The 20,837-nt window shown below is 40.4% G+C and overlaps 1 protein-coding gene across 1 annotated transcript in view; it reads left to right on the plus strand.

The window, feature by feature from the left end:
• Positions 1–20,837, plus strand: part of nek12 (NIMA-related kinase 12) — a 59,544-nt gene that overhangs the window by 29,549 nt on the left and 9,158 nt on the right. The window lies entirely within an intron of this gene.

Here is a 20,837-nt window from a genome sequence, read left to right on the forward strand (position 1 = left end):
AATTTTAATACAATGACAGGCTCCAGTTACTTTATTCACCTCTGAAAGTGATTCTAGCTTTCAGAAAGCCATGAGACATCACAAAGTTTTCAGGGGTGTTTCAGTTTCAATGTGAGTTTAAGTTGATTTTCTTTTAAAGCAAAGATAGCTCATGAAGAAAACCTTTTTACTGTGATTTTCTGCTAGTTCAGCAGCTCAACGTTAAATATAAAACAAGTCATTTCACAGGAGCTATTGTTTATAATAGACCTGCACTGCTTGCATTAAAGCTAAACACAACTCGCAGCAGTTTAGAATATACTCAAATAAACACTTACCTCTATAGACAAAATGTATGTCGTTCAGGTGGAAGAATTGCAGTTCTACTACAGTGTCTATTTGGACTAAGTGATAAAAGGGATAAGATGTGGCTTAATTACAATATTAAATATTGTAATATATTATAAGTATATGTAAGTACAATATTAAATGTCGTAATTGCACTAGTGACTCTAAGGGCAAATAGAAATAATATGTTATTGTCATTTAGTGATATACAGATGGGTAAACACTTGGAAATATTGAGAAATCATGCAACGCAATGACATGACATGACATGGTAGTGGTTAGCATTACTGTCCCAGGTTCAATCCTGAGCTTGGGTTACTGTCTGTGCTGTACTCTTTCTGTGCATGTTCTCCCTGTATCTGCATGGGTTTCTTCTGGGTTCTGCAGAATCCAGACGAATGGACTGGCATCCCATCCAGGGAGTATTCCTGCCTCACACTCAGTGGTCCTGGGATAAAGTGACTGCATGAGGGAACGATGCGGTGACCTGTGAAAACTTTTTGATTTGGAGAAGAATATAATTAATCATCAATCATCGATAATCATCAATCCCTTCCCAACTCATGAATACCACAAATTCAAATGACATGTAAAAAACCATCTAAGTAACTGATCATAGTTACTTTAAACAGTTATTATATAAGGTTTAACCATAATTCTGCATAATGAGAAGTTAAATGACAGTGTAGTACTCCAACGTTATCTTTTTCTCTCGTTTTATCCGTCTTGCTGCTTTCTGCTCTTAACAAATCCGTTCAGTGTGACTGGTCTCTCTAAAAATCACAAAGGATTTAGGGTAAGAGACAACTGTGGGCTTTGCCAAAATGCAGTAAAGGCATGTACTGGGCGATTGTGAACACCCTTTCAAATCCCGAAATGAAAAACCATACAGCTTTGCAGATCACGCAGGCACATAAACAAGGTTGCTATTAATATTGACAAGAAATATACAATCAGATTATCAGCTCACATTGCAATCCTAACATTATACAGTCCCCTCTGAAACAATCAGAACGGCAAGGCCAATTCATTTGTTTTTGCTGTAGACTGAAGAAATTTGGGTTTGAGATCAAAAGACAAATATGAGAAGAGAGTTTAGAACTTCAGCTTTTATTTCCTGGTATTTGTATGCAGATGTGCTAAACAACAGAACATAGCGCATTTTGTATCTGACCATCCAATTTGTAGGTGAGCAAAAGCGTATAGCACAAACAAATAAATTGGTCTTGCTGTTCCAATACTTTTGGAGGGGACTGTATGTTTAAAGGTCACAATAAAAGTACACATTAATCTCTCTGGCATATTTTTAAGAATATTACCTTAGTAGCATCCATGTAAAATCGACTCTCCTAAATGGAAACTATGTTCAGATGATTAAATATTGAATAATTATGATCGCAACTCCGCCTTCCCTTTTAAATCTGCCCCCTTCCCCGAATGAGTCTGAAGACAAACATGCTACAATTAATCATCTACTGCCCTGAATACTAATGATTGTACTTAGTGTAACTAGACAGTACTTTAATATGTAGTGTATAATCCGGGAGTGTAAGATTCCAGGGTTTAATGTTCTAAACCTGATTCCACACATTAGCTACTTTACCAAGGCCTTCATGGGTTTCAGACTGGACTGGAGAGATAACACACATATGCAGGAAGGTCCAGGGTAGGCTCTATTGTGCAATAGATTACTAGGGTTAGTCTATCAGTCTATTGTCCATTCTGCTGTGATTCTGGTGTACATTTGGTACAATAATGCCTGTCACCTCCATAGAGTGATATCCAGGAATGCCTTTAGCCTCTGACTCATTCCACTAAAGTACTCAAGAAGGCAATATTGGAGATCTTTTCTGTGCACTGCTATCATGCTCCACAATGCCTCCCCCAGCGTACTGTCCTGTCTTGTCCGTCAGATTGAAAAACAGGATAGAATCTCAATAATATGCATAATTTGCCCTCATTCATTAATTTACACTGAGAAGGTTTCAGTTGTTTCTGCACTTAACTCTTAGTTACTCTTATTATTTTGTAATGCGTTCTTTGGCTGCTATAGTGCCCAGTTCTCCCTTTGGGCATCAATAACATACATCTGTCTCCCTGTCCATCCATTACGCTGATAAAAATACAATGATCACCATCTGGAATGCTCCAGATGCTCAACAGTCTGTCTGATGTTCAACAGTCACCTGTCTTTATAAGTAAAATACTTAGGTCTTAATAACTTAGATGTTTAGTCTTTTTGGATCTTTAGGTATAACACACACACACACACACACACACACACACACACACACACACACACAGCACTATTCACTTTCACTCGACACACAGTTCACTGGTCCCTATCTCCCCAAAGTGTAATAACAGAGTTTAGTGCTAGATCCAGATCCTGCAGCGAATCACCCTGTCAGTTCTAATTCCAAATCAACATGTTCAGCTGTCACCCGGCACTTTTTCACAAAAGCATGGTTATCCATCATCCTCTCAGAGTGCAGAGTGCAGTCATTCAAACAGGGACAGGAATAAAGCCTCATTTCTCAAACCTCCAGCAGACACAGCCGTAATGAGCTATTCGGAAGTGTGTCTTCCTTACATGAGTGACGGAGGGTATTAAGAGCAAGACACTGAGAGCACCAGGGAACAGCACTATCATAGACCTGTCACTGCCACTGCTTTGACTGACAACTTGACACATACTTGAAATGTCACTATGAATATTGTAGATCATGAGTGTGACTTTGTGAAACGGGGAAAATGTTCCACTTAATGTGCCGTCCTCCTAGTTGTCCTTAACCTTCCTGTGGAATAGAGTTTATGTAACCTATTTCCTATTATAACCTATTGCAATGTAATGGAGTATCATCAGCAGTAGTTATGTAATTCAACCTGTATTTACACTGAGCTAGAACCATGATTTGTGAGGCAGTATGATTTGCAATGGCACTGAAATGAAAATACAATATATAATAAGATAAATAAGATATATAAGATATTTAAGAAAATAAGATATATAATAAACATTACAGTTAAAAAATGAGGTCTGAAATTAGAGATTTAAAAGCGGATAAACCAGTTGAATGGGGGGAGGGGCACGGTGGCTTAGAGACTAGTGCATTTGACTTGCACCTCAGGGATTGGGGGCTCAAATACCGCCTCCATTCTGTGTGCGTGGAGTTTCTCCCTGTGCTTCGGGGGTTTCCTCTGGGTACTCTGGTTTCCTCCCCCAGTCCAAAGACATGCGCTGTAGGCTGATTGGCATCTCTAAATGTCTTTAATGTGTGAATGCATGTGCGATTGTGCCCTGCAATGGGTTGGCACCAATGTGAGATAGACTGGCACCCCGTCCAAGGTGTGCCCCACCTTGTGCTCCAAGTTCCCTGGGATAGGCTCCAGGCTCCCTGCGACCCTGTGTAGGATAAGTGGTACACAAGATGGATGGGTGGATAGACCAATAGACCAAGTGATAAAAGACAATACAATTAAACAGCAATAACACAATCATAGTAAAATAATAAAAGCAATGAAACAGCCAAGGGTCTAAAGAAAAATAATTTAAAATTAAACATCCTTAAACAATGTCAGAGCCAGATTTATACTGTATTTCTCACCCTCATAAGGGCTTACATATAACAAATGATCTAGCTTTTGTGTCCTGTAGTCTTCAATCTCACTGATGCATAATAACTAAACCCTTTTTTCCAAGATGAACACTAATTCAACAAACCTGATGTGTTATCCAGCTATTAGAACAGGTTAGGAGAAGTGAATAACTCAAAGTCAACATAGATGTGATATATGAGAGCAAACGTCCCAGTAGAGTCATTAAATAAACTGAAGCCAATATAAGACATAATATAATGACTCTGGCTGTAATGCAAATCATAGGCTTATATTAATGTGCTCGTTCTACGTTAAATAAATACATGATCATTTCTATAGTATCAGCTCATTCACAGGGACCAGGGACTCATATGGCGGATGCTCCACATAATCTGAGGTTGATAATAAACGGATTAAAAATGTATTGTTATTTAACAAAGAGAATTTTTGTCTAGGCAGCACAATGGTACAGTGTTGTTTCCTCACAGCTCCAAGGTCACAGGTTCAATCCTGAGCTCAAGTCACTGTCTGTGTGGAATTTCTGTATATGTTCTCCCTGTGTCGGTGTGGGTTTCCACTGGATTCTCTGTCCACCTCTGTTTCTGTCCACCTCCTAAAAATTCAATTCATTCAATTTTATTTGTATAGTGCTTTTAACAATGGACATTGTCACAAAGCAGCTTTTTACAGAAATACATAAATTTTGGATATAACCAGATTTCACGAGGCAGACGCGGATGCAACTGCAGGTAAACAGCAGCTTTATTGTAGATACTGGCAGACAATTCCAAAATGTTAAGCAAGACTGTGGTAAACAAACAGGCTGAGGCCAGGTGTTGAGCAAACAGTATAAACTAGGCAAGACTAAGGCAATACGTATACGTATACGAACGTATACATCGCATGGCGAGTTTGTGTTGAAAGTCCTGATATTTTTATATTCTTCTTTAGCCCTGAATTATTCGCTACTTGGATCGGTTTGTCACTACATAACTAAACGTTAGTAAAAGAAGACAGCCTGTAATTTTATATCTTCATTGAACGGAGGCGAGACCAATCAGACAGGGTGTCTTGTGTCTTATCGTGTGTATACCGTGATAACACCACAGGCAAGTTTTACGATAAATCCAACTTTTTGTCCAATTTTCACATTTTTTAAGCAATTAACTCTCACATGCAAGAAAAAAAATGCATGCAAACAGTTTATTTAGAAGTATGTTTTAAAAAGTTTTTTTTGATGGAGAAGAATCTGGGCCCAGCCCCGCATCATTAATAGTCCAGCTAACGCCTCTGGTCTGTAATTGTGAACAGGTGTGTGTGTGATCAGTAAGATGGCAAACTTGAACGTGACAGTCTCTGTTTCGTACTTGATGTTGTAGTCCGCAGTCATGTTTGAAGGCCGTGTTGTACTCTGGGTAGTGTAGTTGGATGTTGTATCCGGCGTTGATGTGATAGCAATCAAGAAACATGCCAGTCGGTTGACTGCCTAAGATAAGTTTCCCCCTAGGTGTGAATGAGTGTGTGAATTTATGAATGCATGGTGCACTGTGATAGACTAGCATCCCAGCCAAGAGTACACCCACAACACACCCATATCCTAGTGTTCCTGGGATAGGTTCTGGATTCACTGCGATTCTGACCGCGATAAAGCACTTACTTTGATTAAATTCTCATTTAATCAGTGATATGGTGAAGCTTTTTGTAAGGGGACTTTAACATTATTTAACACTGTTTAATATTTATGGAAGTCAGTGTCCAATGTCAGTGCTTTGTGTATTCTTTTAAGTTTTCTTGTAAAGTATAATGATTCAGGGATTTGCAGTTTCTTTGTAAGTTGCATTTTTCCATCTTCAAGAGAAAGTTAGAGAATTACTGTTTAGAGCTGTTATAAGTGATAACAGAAACTAACTCATTTCACAGACATTCCACAAGTATGATATACCATTCTATAATAAATTAAATTTTACAATTCGATAAATTATCATCGTTGGCAAATTGCTACGTTTTAAGAGAAAACCCTCGGTTGAGAGGCCTATGAGCTGGAATCTATGAGCTGGTGACCCTCAGGGGCCAGACTCACAGTTTCCATAGTTCCGGCCGAGGGTGATAAATTAGCCCTCTGGCTTGAGACAATAGATCCCTGCGAATGGGAATCTCCCAGGGAGTGCCATCCAGCAGAGATATTATCTCTGAGAACCAAATTCAAGCAGGCCAATCTGGTGCTACTAGCAGCAGACGTAGCACGATCTTGGCCTTCTTTCGCTAGAGCCTGTGGGAGCCGAGCAATCGGGGGAAAGGCATACAGACATGACCTCGGCCACATGTGTACTATGGCGTCCAGCCCTGTCCCTTTTTTTGGAACCAAAGCAGGCAGCGTGTTGTCTTCTTGGATGCAAACACGTCCACTTCTGCTCGGCCGAACCTCCGCCATATGGACTCATCCACTTGTGGATGGAGCCTCCAATCCCCAGGCCTCAGCCGCTACCTCAACTAGATGTCTGCCCCCACATTCCAGTTGCCCAGAATGTACATTGCACTCACTAACAAAACTTCCCTTCCACCAGAGAAGAAATAGTTGAGCCTGCCTGAAGAGGAGCACGAACGTAATCCTCCCTGGTGGTTGATGTATGAGACCACCACGGTATTGTCTAACACATGGTGACCACTCAACTAAGGAGAAGAATTTCAGTTATAGGAGTAGATGCTCCTAGAGTGTGACCTGGTGCTAGAAACCAGGGGCACCTCCAAGTTCTCAGAGCATGTAGGCATCGCCGCATGACACTGATTACTTTCAAGGGTTTCATCCTCAGGTGAAACCCCAACTTTCAGCCACCACTGATTGGTTGCATGTGCAATGGGCCCAACTGTATGATGTTGGCTACTGCTGCCATAAGCCCCAACAGTCTCCTGGAGGGGATGCTCAGACCTAACTTTATCTTGCTCTATTTTGATAGGATTGCCCTACGTGTGTTGGGGATAGATACACCCTCATTGTATTCAAATCCCATATAACCCCTAGAAAGGTTGCTCTTGACTGGAGAAGCAACTGTCCCTGAGGTTCAACCTGAGCCCCAAGCACCTCACGTGGGCGAAAACAATATCTTGATTTTGAATCGCCAACTTCCTGGACCACACTAGAATTAACCAGTCATCCAGATAGTTCAGCACACGGATGTCCTGGAGTTGCAAAAGAGCCAGCACAGCATCCATGCACTTCGTGAAGGTGTGAGGGGATAAAGCTAGCGAAAGGAAGAACCGATATTGATACATGTTGCCTCCAAACGAGAACCTCAGGAACTTCCTGTGACTGGGCAATGGAATATGTGTCTTTTTTAGTTCTAGCATGCTCAATCTGAGGATCCAATCTGTGGATCAACCTCAATCCTCAAACTGAGTCTGTGGAATGATAAATTTGAGCATCAACATCCTGAACCTGTATGTCCAAAGAACACAGTATGACTACTGTGGTAAGCACGCCTCTGAAACAAGGGGTGGGGTTGAGCTATGAACTGGGCCTGGAACCCTTTTCTATGGAGGATAGAACCCATGGAGACACATCTGGCAGTAGTTTCCATGCTGCCAGATGGTCTTTAGTGACGGTAACTTTCCAAATTTTGTTGGAGGGAAAGCATCAGATTTTCATTGCCCTCTGACAGCTCGCTGACCAGAGAAAACTGTAAACTTGGGGTAACATTGACTAGAGGAACCCTACAGTAATACTGGGAGCTAACTGCCCTAACAACCTCTTGTCCCCTGATACCTCCCTCAGCACCGTTTCTTTTTGCCTTTTCAGCACTGATTATAATTTTTAAGTCAGGCCTACTAGCAAGCTGTGACTTTGGCCGTCCAGTCCTCCTGGCTTTCTGCAGGGGGTTGGTGGGCCACCACACTCGCCTTCTGTGCCTCCCTCACAATTCAGCAGGTCTGCCTGGTAGGCCTGCAACACTGCCATTGAATGCCTAGACCCACAAGCAAGACCCGCTGCTGCATAGGCTTCGCCAACCAACACAGAGGTGGTCTTACATAGCCTGGATGGCAAAGCCAGCCCCCCTAATTTTGCTGCCATCGATGGAGAGAGGTGGCTCTTCATGATGCACTTCTGGGAAAAAGGGGAGTTTTCTGCGGTGTGAGGGAGCACTCACCTTCTCACTGGCACCCTCCTCTGGCTCCTCAGAGTCAGAGAGGGTGGGTTGACTCTCCATAGCGTTGCCCATTGCCCTTCAGCTGAGAAGGGAAAGAGCCGGAAGCGGAGCCATGCCGCAGCGCGCACCTGTTCCATACCCTTCACACAAAAAATGGGTCCCTCCCACTCTGTAATAACAGGAGAGCAAGGAGAAACACATTTTCTGAACTCTCTAAAGTTCATGCTGTTTGCACAGGATAGTGACAGAAGAGAAAATAAATAAATAAATATATTCTTTTGAAAATAGAGAGCAGTGAAGCGTTTTAGGCATGTTCACACAGACAACCAACATGTGGCTGTGCTGAAGACACAAGAGCTGATGACATGGTTTACAGGTGCCATTATATATGCAACATGTAATATGCCACGTCACCTGACCACGGCAGGCCTATAAATAGGCGTGATTTTACACAGACTTTAGATACCGGCTTCCCACAGCGCCCTCACATGTTGAGTTCCCTTTGAAAGGGAACAAAACTTTCCTGCTTTAACAGCCTAAATCCATCTTTTCTAAAAAGAGACCCAGCATCTGGAATAGTTCCACTGTGGTATTGTTATGGTATTTCATATGGAGTGCTCTGGAGGAAGTTTAAAGCAAGGCCACTGAAATACCACAACCCTTATAAATACGTTCCAGCTGCTTATGCAGCATGCTGCCACATTTTCCTTTCAGACAGTGATCACGAACAGAGCTGCCAAAGTATACACTCCAGTAAGGTTACAGCCTGAGCTTTCATACACTTTTACAACCCGTTCCAAATCAGCTTCAAGAACTCCACTTTATTATTGCGACTCTCTCAGTTACTGTGACTAATAAGATGCAGAACTTCAAAGGCAGACAGGAAGCAGTGAGACGATAAGGCTTAGAGTACTGATGTAGAAGCACAGCCCCACTCTCATTCCCTCTTCAGCTCTGCTATATTCTCTGAGCTGAAAGCGTGTGCTTGTGAACCACAGGATGGACAGCAGTGTTTCCTGTGATGCGATGCCATTTGCATTCCAACTTTAGCCGCATGTACTCAAAGCTAATCAATAGGTGTTATTAATCTTTCTGAAAGATAATGTCAAGAGACATTTTCAAAGGGTCCACACAAACAAATGCTCCGTTAATGGTGCTGATATCTGATGTATTAGAGTAGGTTGGCAGAAGGTTCCATATTTGTGTTACATGTATAGTTTTCTGTCTGGAATCTTGTAACTAGAGAAGATCCTTGCTGCAGAACCACAGGTTCAGGGGGTGGTGCCAAATCTGATCCTATTCCTCCTATAAGCCTAATCCTAACCCTGACCCCTAACTTAACCCACATAACATCGTACAACATGAAACAACACATTAAACACACTTATCCGATCTGAAATACACTCCAGCTTCTGGACTTTTGTCTCGACTCCATAATTCAAACCATACACACCAGCCAACAGTATGTCCAACACAGCCAGACGTTCTGAAAGACTTGTCTACTTATCATTTTGTAACGGATACAGGAGATCTTTGAGAATCCATGTGGATGAGGTTTATTTACAAAATACAACTCAGAATCCAAAATCAAAACGAGGGCAATGGTCAAACATGGAATTTCATGAATAGATTAAAAAAAAAGATCAAACCCAAAGAACAGTCAATCAACAAGGCAAGGGGCAAAACAAAAATAGCAATCGCAGAAAGTAAGTTCAGAAAGCTAACAACTTAAACAAATATAAAATTGGCACTTTGCACTGACTGAATGAACTGGAAGTGAACAGGAAGTGTTTGATGGGTGATGACGAAGGCGTTAGTATTCAGAGGTGTAATGTCTGGGGTGGATGTGACACATTTAATGTAACAAGAACATGTTTAATTGTTGCATTACTCATCCATTATATTCCATATATCATCCTCATGATTCTTACATCTCTATTTCCTGAAATGCATTGCAGCTTATAGCTAAACAGCTCTACTGTTTAAATGATCTCAATCAATTCTACATTTTCAGAATTGCCAAGTCTTGTTACAGTACACCAAGAATAAATTATGTAACTTGTTTATTGTAAGCCCTGAAACCAATTAGAAAAACACTCAGCCCTGAATAAATTTATATTCAATCCTTCTTTATCCACATGAAAGCTTGATTTCATTAAATATCAAAGGGTTTGATAAAACAATCGGGGCCAGAGGAGCATCAGTCACCAAGGGACAGAGAGGTATTTTTGGAGAAGCACTTTCCTTTAGCATGCGCTCTACGATGAAGGAGCTCAGGTGCTTCATCTCATGCATTCATCGGCTGACATTCAAATTACCATCAGCCTGACCCCAGAGATCATGCATGAAAGGTTTGGCTTGTCTCTGTGGGTCTGTGAATCACGCATCTGCCTGCAGAATTACTGACAGACGTTTTTAGAGCATATAGTCCAGAGCTGACATTTATACACTGTATAGAAATATATCAGTGCATGTTTCCTATAAAATACATTCCAAAACTGGATTTGAGAATAATCTGACCTCCAGGATGATCCATGACATTAAATCCATAAAAAAATGCCGGAAGACGCTAGTGTCCTCTCAAATTTGGTTCTACATACACATAAATAAAGAAGCAAATTGAGCTTCCAGATCTTCTACCACTGTTCCATCACATTTCTCTTTTCATCAGAGTGGACTGATCTTTATTCAGATATCCCAGCTGTTAGGCTGAACTTGGAGTAATATTAATGGGTGGTCTAAAATACAAAAGCGTACACGTCCTAAAAGGTTAAATGCAAGGTTTACTTGGTTTCTATTAAATGGACATGTGTATTATTATGTTAAAGAAAACCTATTCATGGTAGATATGATATCTTTGTAAAGGTACACCTGGCTGATTCCAGAACAGCCTTAAAAGAAAACTCTACCCTGAAACACACTGAACATTTTTATATTGATGTGATGTGATTAGCGATTCTGGTGCTAATGCCTAAATTCAATTATCTTAAACATAAGTAACAGTCAGGTTTTACTGTTAGTTCATAGAAACAAAAATACAGAAGAGCAGTTTTTTACTTAACACTTGTGCTGACATACTGTAGAGACTCGGCTTGGCTAGTTAGCAATCTATGAGATAATGAGCACAATGGTGTTTACAGCTGTTTAAGCATGAAAATTGAACAGAGTGTATAGATGAGGAGTTGGACAGGAGCTGGACAGACTAAATGAACAAAGCACTGCTGCATTACTCTCTTTAGTTAGAGATGATGCAAGGTGGAATTTCACTGAGCGATTCTGTTTTTGTGAAATACAATACACAAACTGTATGGCTTTTGAATAGTGACACAGAAAACATTACACTCTGAAAAGCGAAACCTTCACGGCATTGCTCTTGTGTTGTTTGACCTCTCAGTAAGGAAAAATCAAAAGAGGATTGCTTTTTAAAAAGTAAACACTGAGTTAAGTCAGGAGTGAATGTAATTCCCTGTTGCATTTCATTTCACTTTGATCAGTGTGTTCCACTCATGCTGCACTGAAATGCAACCACTGGTCAATCACAGCCCTGCTGAACTCAGGGAAGAAGGGCCTGACAGTTACATTTTCTGGCAGGTGCTGCTGTCATTTCATTACATGTTAATTATAAATAATAATAGGCAAGACATTAAGGATGAACAAGTCTTCGTGGGATGTGTGTTTGAAACATCAAAGTGAGAAATGAGAGGTTTGTTTTCAGTCACAGAAGAGCAGCTGAGTAACAGCTCCTGGTATCTGGTATCAGCTGGTCAATATAAAGCACAAGACTACAATGGAGAGAATGGGATATTTTCCCCAAATTGAATCTGACTTCAGCACAAGGTCATATACCAAGAAAAAGATGAAACAATCATGAAAGCCACAATATCTAAAAGGGAGATATCAAGTGGAGTAAAATCCCAGCACAAACACTTTATTCCAAGATCTATGAGCACATCATGCCTAACTGTTGCTGTATTTCAGTGTCCTACTTCTTCTAGAGATTATGCTGAGATTTTAGAGAAGGCAGGATGATCAGTCTCTGTCAAACTGAGATTCTGTGATTGATATCCTCTTGCAAGATTAATCTGGACTCAGTAATGATCTACTGCCTGCTTAAATCCTTATTGGCCAGCATTCTTGGCACACATCCATCACTCACGCTACTGGAATGCCTCCAGAACGAGAAATTTCTTAGGGACAGATAGTGTTCAACTCACTTCACAGCTCCCAAAGTTCTGAATCAAAGTCATACTGAATGTACCACACTATATACCGTCTAGAGCTACAGGTAATTCTACAGGTGAACAATTTATGACACAAAAAAGATCAAACAGCTGGCACATGTGTATTCAATGGATTTAGTGGTTTCATTTAAATATTATTTTCTAAGTAAAAAGTATTTTCTTTTTTCCTTTATACTAGATAGGCCAACAGTTGCCCATCTGGATAGCATCACATTGCACATAGACATATTATGTACTATTTTAACAAATATCTGTCACTGTAAATAAAATAAAAATACAAATAAAAATCAACATCAATTCCATCAGCTGTTTAAAGCAGATCTTTGCTCACTGAACTGCCAGAATTAAACTTTGTAAAAAAAAAAGAAAAATAACACAAAAAAACCCCAATAATAATATTTTTGATAAGCATTTGGAATTATAAGGTTCATTTAGAGTCCTTGTAATTAGAAAGTTCTATCTAGTGAATTTTTAATTTTAAGTGAATGTTATTTACATGGCACTGTATATATGTGAAAGGGTTTTCATCAGAATATTAACTAAATCTAAAACAAATATTAGAAGAAATAATTTAATAATTAAAAAAAGTTATTGGTCTGGTCATAAAGACTCTAAATCAATTCAAATACTACTGCATATATTTTTCAAACTAATTTTTAAGTATGTATATTTCAATTTTGGCATGCATACTTAAAATTCTAGAACGCATGCTTATTTTTTAAGTATGCATATAAACTTTGTGTCCACACTTAATCTGTGTACAACTTTTTAAAAAGCATACATATTTTGCATACTTATTGTTTAGTATTTGTACATATTTTTAATGATTTGTACTTTCACATCTCTTTGCTTAAACACTTTATCTATCAGTAAATTAGGTAAACGTTGCTTAGTTAACTAATCCATACGGTAAGCTAGTTAAACTTTAGCTTACTCTTGCTGCAGTGGTAAGTTGGCATAATGGATAGTGTTATGAGCTTGTGTTCTGAGGGTTGCCAGTTCAGCGCTGAGCTGTGACCATTTCTGCAGAGTTTCATGGTTCCTCCTGGGCCTGTGTGAGTTTCCTACAGGTTCACCAGTTTTCTCCAACCTCTAACATTTCAGTATGCATACTTATTTTTTTTTATATATCCATATAAACCTGGATGCCCTACCTCTGGATGGAGCTCTCATTTTCTCCAATTCCAGATTGCTGGAACTACGGCTGCTTCTAAGGCCAAACAGACTGCATATAAATCCATAATGAACTTTTTCACACTATCTGTTGTTACGCAGATGAGGATGGGTTCCCTTCTGAGTCGGGTTCCTCTCAAGGTTTCTTCCTCTTAACATCTTAGGGAGTTTTTCCTTGCCACCGTCACCACTCAGTGGCTTGCTCAGTTGGGATAAATTCGCACCTTTAATATCTATATACCGTGTTGATATTTCTGTAAAGCTGCTTTGAGACAATGTCTATTGTAAAAAGCGCTATACAAATAAAATGGATTTGAATTGAATTGAATAAACTTTGTGTGTATACTTAGTTTGTGTACAAGCTTTTTTTAAAAAGTATACTTATTTACAAATATGTAGATGATTGAATGAATTCTTTCAGCATGCTTCTGATGCTCAAACTTACATATAAGGAATAGTAAACATCCAATGTTTGACCAATGAAACTAACCAATAACTAGTTTTTGGATGAACTTCTTGGGACAGAAACATGTGCAATGAAATAGTGTTAATCACATGTCCATGATATCAGTTTGAAGATATGCATTTAATAAAACATGCAGTTCCCCACGTTCTTGACAGCCGTGAAAGAAGTAGAGCTTCTCATTTACTAAATATTACTTTTACCCCTGAGACTTACAGATGTAGATCAAATGCTTTGAAATAAAAACATACTGAAACATACCAGGTTGCCGGTTCAATGCTGAACTGTGGTCAGTTTTGCAGAGTTTCATGGTTCCTCCTGGGCCTGTGTGGGTTTCCTACAGGTTTTCCAGTTTTCTCCCACCTCTTGAAAACATGCCACTTAATGGTTTAGCTAAAAGTCTGACTTGTGATATTACCGTGACTCTGACCAGGACAAATATGTAGATGATTGAATGAATTCTTTCAGCATGATTCTGATGCTCAAACTGACATATAAGGAATACTAAACATCTAATGTTTGACCAATGAAACTAACCAATAACTAGTTTTTGGATGAAACCCTTGGAACGGCAGTGGTCTGATAACAACCACTCATGTTTTTAGTGTGCTGGAGAGGGAAGACATGAGTGTGTCAACACATACACGCACACACTCAGTGTGAAATTTACGATTTTCCTTGATTTTAATCAGATTCAGATCCGAAGTAACTAGTAACTTGAGTAGCCTTCTCATCGTATACTTTATTACTCTTACTCAAGTAATTATTATTACTTTTACTTTCAAACACCATCTTTATCCCCACTGAACAGTTGCTCTATGAGGGTTCAGCTCTACGTGACCAATCGACCTACATGTTGGAGGTGTGAAAAGGAAGGTGTGAAAACGTCTTGGCCAAAACAATAGAAGGAATGTTCCACACCCAACCCCCAAGTACAGGTGCAAATGGCCTATAAACCTAGGCCTACACAAACCCAAAGTGTGGAGGCCATTCCACTGAACTACCCAAAAGATATTTCAAATGAAACTGCACAAAAAGTTCACAAAAACAAGAGACTGACAGAAAATTCAGAGACTATATTTGCAGACATTCATAAGGATTGCAGCACCAGCATCCTGATTTTTTACATGAATAAACCCCATACATGGTACAGGGCCATAATTTCAAACTTTCCTTCTGCTTAAAGAAAAGGCATCTGTGGGGGTTTCCAGCTAAAAAAAAATTTTTTTAAATGAGGAAGACACAACTGTCAGCATCAACATATACAAGATGTATAAAATGTCAATAAAAATAGAATGCAATGATTTGCAAATCTCATAAACCCCTATTTTATTCACAATAGAGCGTACAAAATATATCATGTTTAAATTGAGGAAATGTACAATTTTAAGGGAAATATTAGGTAATATTAAATTTGATGGCAGCAACACGTCTCAAAAAAGATTGGCGAACCTCTGCCCATCGTTACTTGTGAGAGACTCTGCCTCTGACTCTTTTTATACCAAAAATTATACCATGTATACAAGTTGCGGGACACTTGCTGCGGGAAGGATAAAGGCAAAGAAAAATAATAATAATACATGGCCACTTAGGGCTTCCATAGAATTGGGTTCAGCAACAAAGAAATTATTTGTGTTTTTGAAGCGGATGAATCCTGCAACTTTTCTGCCAGTTACTTCAAGTGGTTTTATTGTCATTTCATCCATATACAGCTGGTAGAGTAAACAGTGAAACGAAACAACATTCCTCCAGGACCATGGTGCTACATAAAACAACACACTAACCACATGAGACGACACAGAACTAAATAAGATCTATACATTTCTACATCAAGTGCACGTGCAAATGTGTGCTAACAACACAGGACAGTACAATACTACTAAAACAGGATAATAGGCACAGTAAGTGACAGTGTAGCGCCGAACAACACAGTTTTAGTGTGGAAGTGGCTGATATAATGGGTAGTGCAAAAGATCAAGGAGTAGGCACCAAGGAGTAACTATATAATATAAAATTGGTATAAATGTGAACATAACATTCCATGACTTGGTATTCAGCAGATTAGCTTATACCAAAATGGACATAGCAGTTATTGTGGTAGCAGCCAGGTAAAGTGTATAATAGTGGCAATAAATCAAATACTATATTTTTATAATACAGTAGCAGCAAAAAATGCAACAGAGTCTATGCAGGAATGTGCAAATATTGCAATGGGAATGGGATGGTGTTCAGTTCAGAGAGAGAGAGAGTGTGTGTGTGTGTGTGTGTTAGTCCAGTCTCTGAGTATTAAGGAGTCTGATGGCTTGGGGGAAGAAGCTGTTACACAGTCTGGCCGTGAGGGCCTGAATGCTTCGGTACCTTTTTCCAGATGGCAGGAGGGTGAAGAGTGTGTGTGAGGGGTGTGTAGGGTCCTCCACAATGCTGGTGGCTTTGCAGATGCAGCATGTGGTGTAAATGTCTGTGATGGATGGAAGAGAGACCCCAATGATCTTCTCAGCTGTCTTCACTATCCACTGCAGGGTCTTGCAATGCAATGAGGTGCAATTTCCGAGCCAGACAGTGATGCAGCTGCTCAGTATGCTCTCAATAGTTCCTCTGTAGAACGTGGTGAGGATGGGGGGTGGGAGATGGGCTTCTTCAGCCTTCACTGAATTTAATAAAACATGTAGTTAACAGTACTATTCTCCACGTTCTTGGCAGCCATGAAAAGAAGTAGCGCTTCCCATGTACTAAATATTACTTTTACCCCTGAGACTTACAGATGTAGATCAAATGTTTTGAAATAAAAACATACTGGAATTTGCGAGTATATTTATTTTGCAAACTTATTTTTAAGTACGTATATTTAAATTTTGGCATGCATACTTATTTTTTAAGTATTATTCATTAAGTATGCAAAAGAGACTCTGCTGGGATTTCTTGGTTATGGAGCTGGTGTTGAGGGACCAGGTGAGATTCTCCATCAGGTGAACACCAAGGAATTTGATGCTCTTGACGTCCTCCATGGAGGAGCCATCGATGTTCAGCAGAGAGTGGTCGCTCCGTGCTCTCCTTAAGTCAACAACCATTTCTTTTGTTTTGTCCACATTCAGAGGCAGGTTGTTGGCTCCGCACCAATCCGTTAGCCACTGCACCTCCTCTCTGTATGCTGACTTGTCGTTCTTGCTGATAAAACCCACCACAGTTGTGTCATTGGCAAACTTGATAATGTGATTTGAGCTGTGTGTTGCTGCACAATCGTGAGTCAGCAGAGTGAACAGCAGTGGACTGAGCACACAGCCCTGAGGGGCCCCCGTGCTCAGCATGGTGGTGCTGGAGAAGTTGTTCCTGATCTGGAATGATTGAGGTCTCCCAGTCAAGAAGTCCAGGATCCAGTTGCAGATGGAGGTGTTCAGGCCCAGTAGGTTCAGCTTTCCAATCAGGTGCTGAGGAATGATTGTGTTGAATGCTGAACTGAAGTCTATGAACAGCATTCGTACGTAGGTGTCCTTCTTGTCCAGGTGGGTGAGGGCCAGATGTAGGGTGGTGGCAATGTCATCATCTGTTGAGCGGTTGGTGCGATACACGAACTGCAGCGGGTCCAGTGAGGTGGGCAGCAGGGTCTTGATGTGCCTTATGACGAGCCTCTCGAAGCACTTCATGATGATGGATGTGAGTGCAACGGGACAGTAGTCATTGAGGCAGGTCATGGGAGACTTCTTTGGCATGGGGACAATGGTGGTAGTCTTGAAGCATGTTGGAACTATGGCACGGCTCAGGAAGATGTTGAAGATGTCAGTGAAAACATCTGCTAGCTGGTCTGCACATCCTCTGAGTACTCTGCCAAGAATGTTGTCTGGTCCAGCAGCCTTCCGTGGGTTGACGCTGTGTAGAATTTTCCTCACATCAACCGTGGTTAGACACAGCACCTGGTTGTTGGGAGGAGGGGTGGTTTTCCTTGCTGCCACGTCATTCTGTGCCTCAAACCAAGCATAGAAGTTGTTCCGTGCATCTGGAAGGGAGGCTTCACTGTCACAGGTGGGTGAAGTTGTCCTGTAGTTGCTGATTGCCTGAATGCCCTGCCACAAGTGCCGTGTGTCGCCGCTGTCCGTGAAGTGACTGTGGATTTTCTGGGCGTGTGCACGCTTTGCCTCTCTGATGGCCCGGGACAGTTTGACCCTTGCTGTTCTTAGGGCCGCCTTGTCACCTGCCCTGAAGACGGAGTCTCGGGTCCTCAGTAGTGCTCACACCTCTGCAGTCATCCATGGCCTCTGGTTGGAGCATGTGGTGATGGTCTTGGAGACGGTGACATCATCAATGCACTTGCTGATGTAGCTGGTCACTGACGCCGTGTATTCCTCCAAGTTGGTGGAGTAGCTGTTAATTGCAGCCTCCCTGAATATGTCCCAGTCAGTGTGTTCAAAACAGTCCTGAAGAGCAGAGATGGCTCCTTCTGGCTGGGATTTCACCTGCTTCAAAACCGGTTTGGAGCGTCTGACGAGTGATCTGTATGCAGGAATTATCATAACAGAGATGTGGTCTGAGTAGCCGAGGTAGGGGTGGGGCCCTGCCCTGTATGTGCCAGGGGTGTTTGTATAAACAAGATCCAGCGTGTTCACCCCTCTCGTTGCAAAGTCCACATGTTGATGGAATTTAGGGAGCACTGATTTGAGATTCACATGGTTGAAATCTCCAACGATGATACAGTCCACTGGGGTATGTTTTCTGCAGTTCGCTAATAGCCCCATACGGTTCACAGAGCGCCCCCTTAGCATTAGCACTGGGAGGGAATGTATACTCCGTTTATAAGGACAGTGGTGAATTCCCGCAGTAAATAAAATGGTCTGCACCTAACAGTCACAAACTCCACCAGCGATGAGCAGTAACTAGAAACTAGCACAGAGATCTTGCACCATTCCGTGTTGATGTAAACACACAAGCCACCACCGCGAGCCTGACCGCACAGAGCTGCATTTCTGTCTGCACGAAATGAGGCAAGCCTGTCTAGCTGAATGGCGGCATCCGGAACTCGGTCGCTGAGCCACGTCTCCGTGAAAACAAAGATGCAACAGTCTCTAAACTCATGCCACGTTGCCTGCTGGAGTCGGATGTAATCCAGTTTATTGTCCAGGGAGCAGACATTGGAGAACAGTATAGATGGGAAAGCCGGCCGGCTAGTAAAAACAATTTTACTCCCTGGATTGCCCAATTAAACAAATGGCATTCCTTTTCTTAAAAAAGGTTTAAAAAGTTAGTGGTACTTTCACTAACTTAAAAAAAAAAATTCTTGGTCACAATTGTAACTGGTGGGACAGTGAAATAGGTCAGTAAGAAATTATCAGTTGCTCAATAAGACTCATTATAAAATTACAAACAATATAGAATCATTTTTTCCCCTAGCATGAAGAATATTCGTTCAGTGTTCTGAAGATTTGAAAAAGTCCAACTGCATTTGGAATAGACAGTGATTTCTGTCACTGTAAAATAACGTTACAAAGCATTCCTTTATTTTTTGATCTACAGTTAAATAAAAGTTCAACTGGAAAATGAAATGGTAGGCTATAAAAATGCACCTATTTCTGGAAATTGCTTGATCGAAATATTCTACATAACAAATAAAAATCACAAACATGACACTTGTGAATAAAACAATTTTATATATTAAATTAAACAATATATAATATAGTTGTCTTGAATCTCTGCAGCTCATCAAAAATAAAAATGGGGCGTCCATCAACTGAAAGCATGCTGTCAGAGATATAATTTAAAGAAGCGTTTTTATATTTAGTTACTTCTGTTTTTGAATAAATAAGCATTATCAAGTCTGTTTTGATTTGAAGGTCAGAAGCTGTACTAAATGATGAATAACCTAAAAATCACAAAAATGACACTTGTAAATAAAATAATTTTATGTATGCAATTTTTAGATCCTTAAAATCAAAAGACAGCTAAAAAGTGAAAAAAACAATAATTGTTGGAATTATACGAATGAATGACAATAACTTGATAATAGTCCATCACCCAAATCTTTCTAATTGGCATGGGCCCCCAGTCAGTGTTGTTCACGCGGTATTCATTCAATGTTACCTCGATGAACTATCTACAGTGAAAAAAACCCTGCTCATTTAAAAGACCATTAGTTAAGCTGAAGCACAAACCCTGATCACGGGCATAGCAACCCTGCATGTTACCACTGTACTAATTCAGCACATACATAGCAGGTTACATAAAACATGTTCCACCTGCACTCCCTAAGCCGGTTCTAATCACTGGCACCCAATCAAACTCTTAATTCTAGTTTTATGGATTTGAAGGTGTGATAAATGTAGGGGTGTACTTACTTTTTCCATGTGACTGATCAGTTTTTTCTTAATTTCAACTGTGGAAATGACTACAAAATGTCAATTTTATGTGTCATTTGATAGAGTGTATCACCTTTATTAATTGGCACTGTTTCAATGAAGATCAAATGTTTGCTTGTCCAAATATGTCAAAAAAGCCAACAATTTCCATGGGGTATACTTATTTTTCCCATTACTGTATGTGTAATTCTGCAGTGAAGTCTCCAGTACAGTAGGAAAGATGGGAATTGTGAATGTTACAGTTATCAGTGGAACAGATGAAGCTAAAGTGGGTTTTTTACAGAGGTGTCAGTGACGTAGAAAATTGCTGAGAAAAGACAAGTCATCGCCGGTGGAATGTTGTCCTGAAAAAACCTCAAACACCTCCAACTAATACTATTAATGTAATTAGCTATGCAGCAAGTAAATAACATAAGGCCTCTTTGAATTAAGAACAGAGATTTAGAGGCTGTGGGGTTAGATGGTGAGAAACTTTGATTATATTTGTACTTTGGTGAAATGCCAACAGTGCACTTTTTATTGGGAGAAAGAGCATGTCACCTGCTCTACG

The sequence above is a fragment of the Ictalurus furcatus genome, chromosome 8 (assembly GCF_023375685.1).
Source record: "Ictalurus furcatus strain D&B chromosome 8, Billie_1.0, whole genome shotgun sequence".
In the NCBI taxonomy this organism is placed as follows: Eukaryota; Metazoa; Chordata; class Actinopteri; order Siluriformes; family Ictaluridae; genus Ictalurus; species Ictalurus furcatus.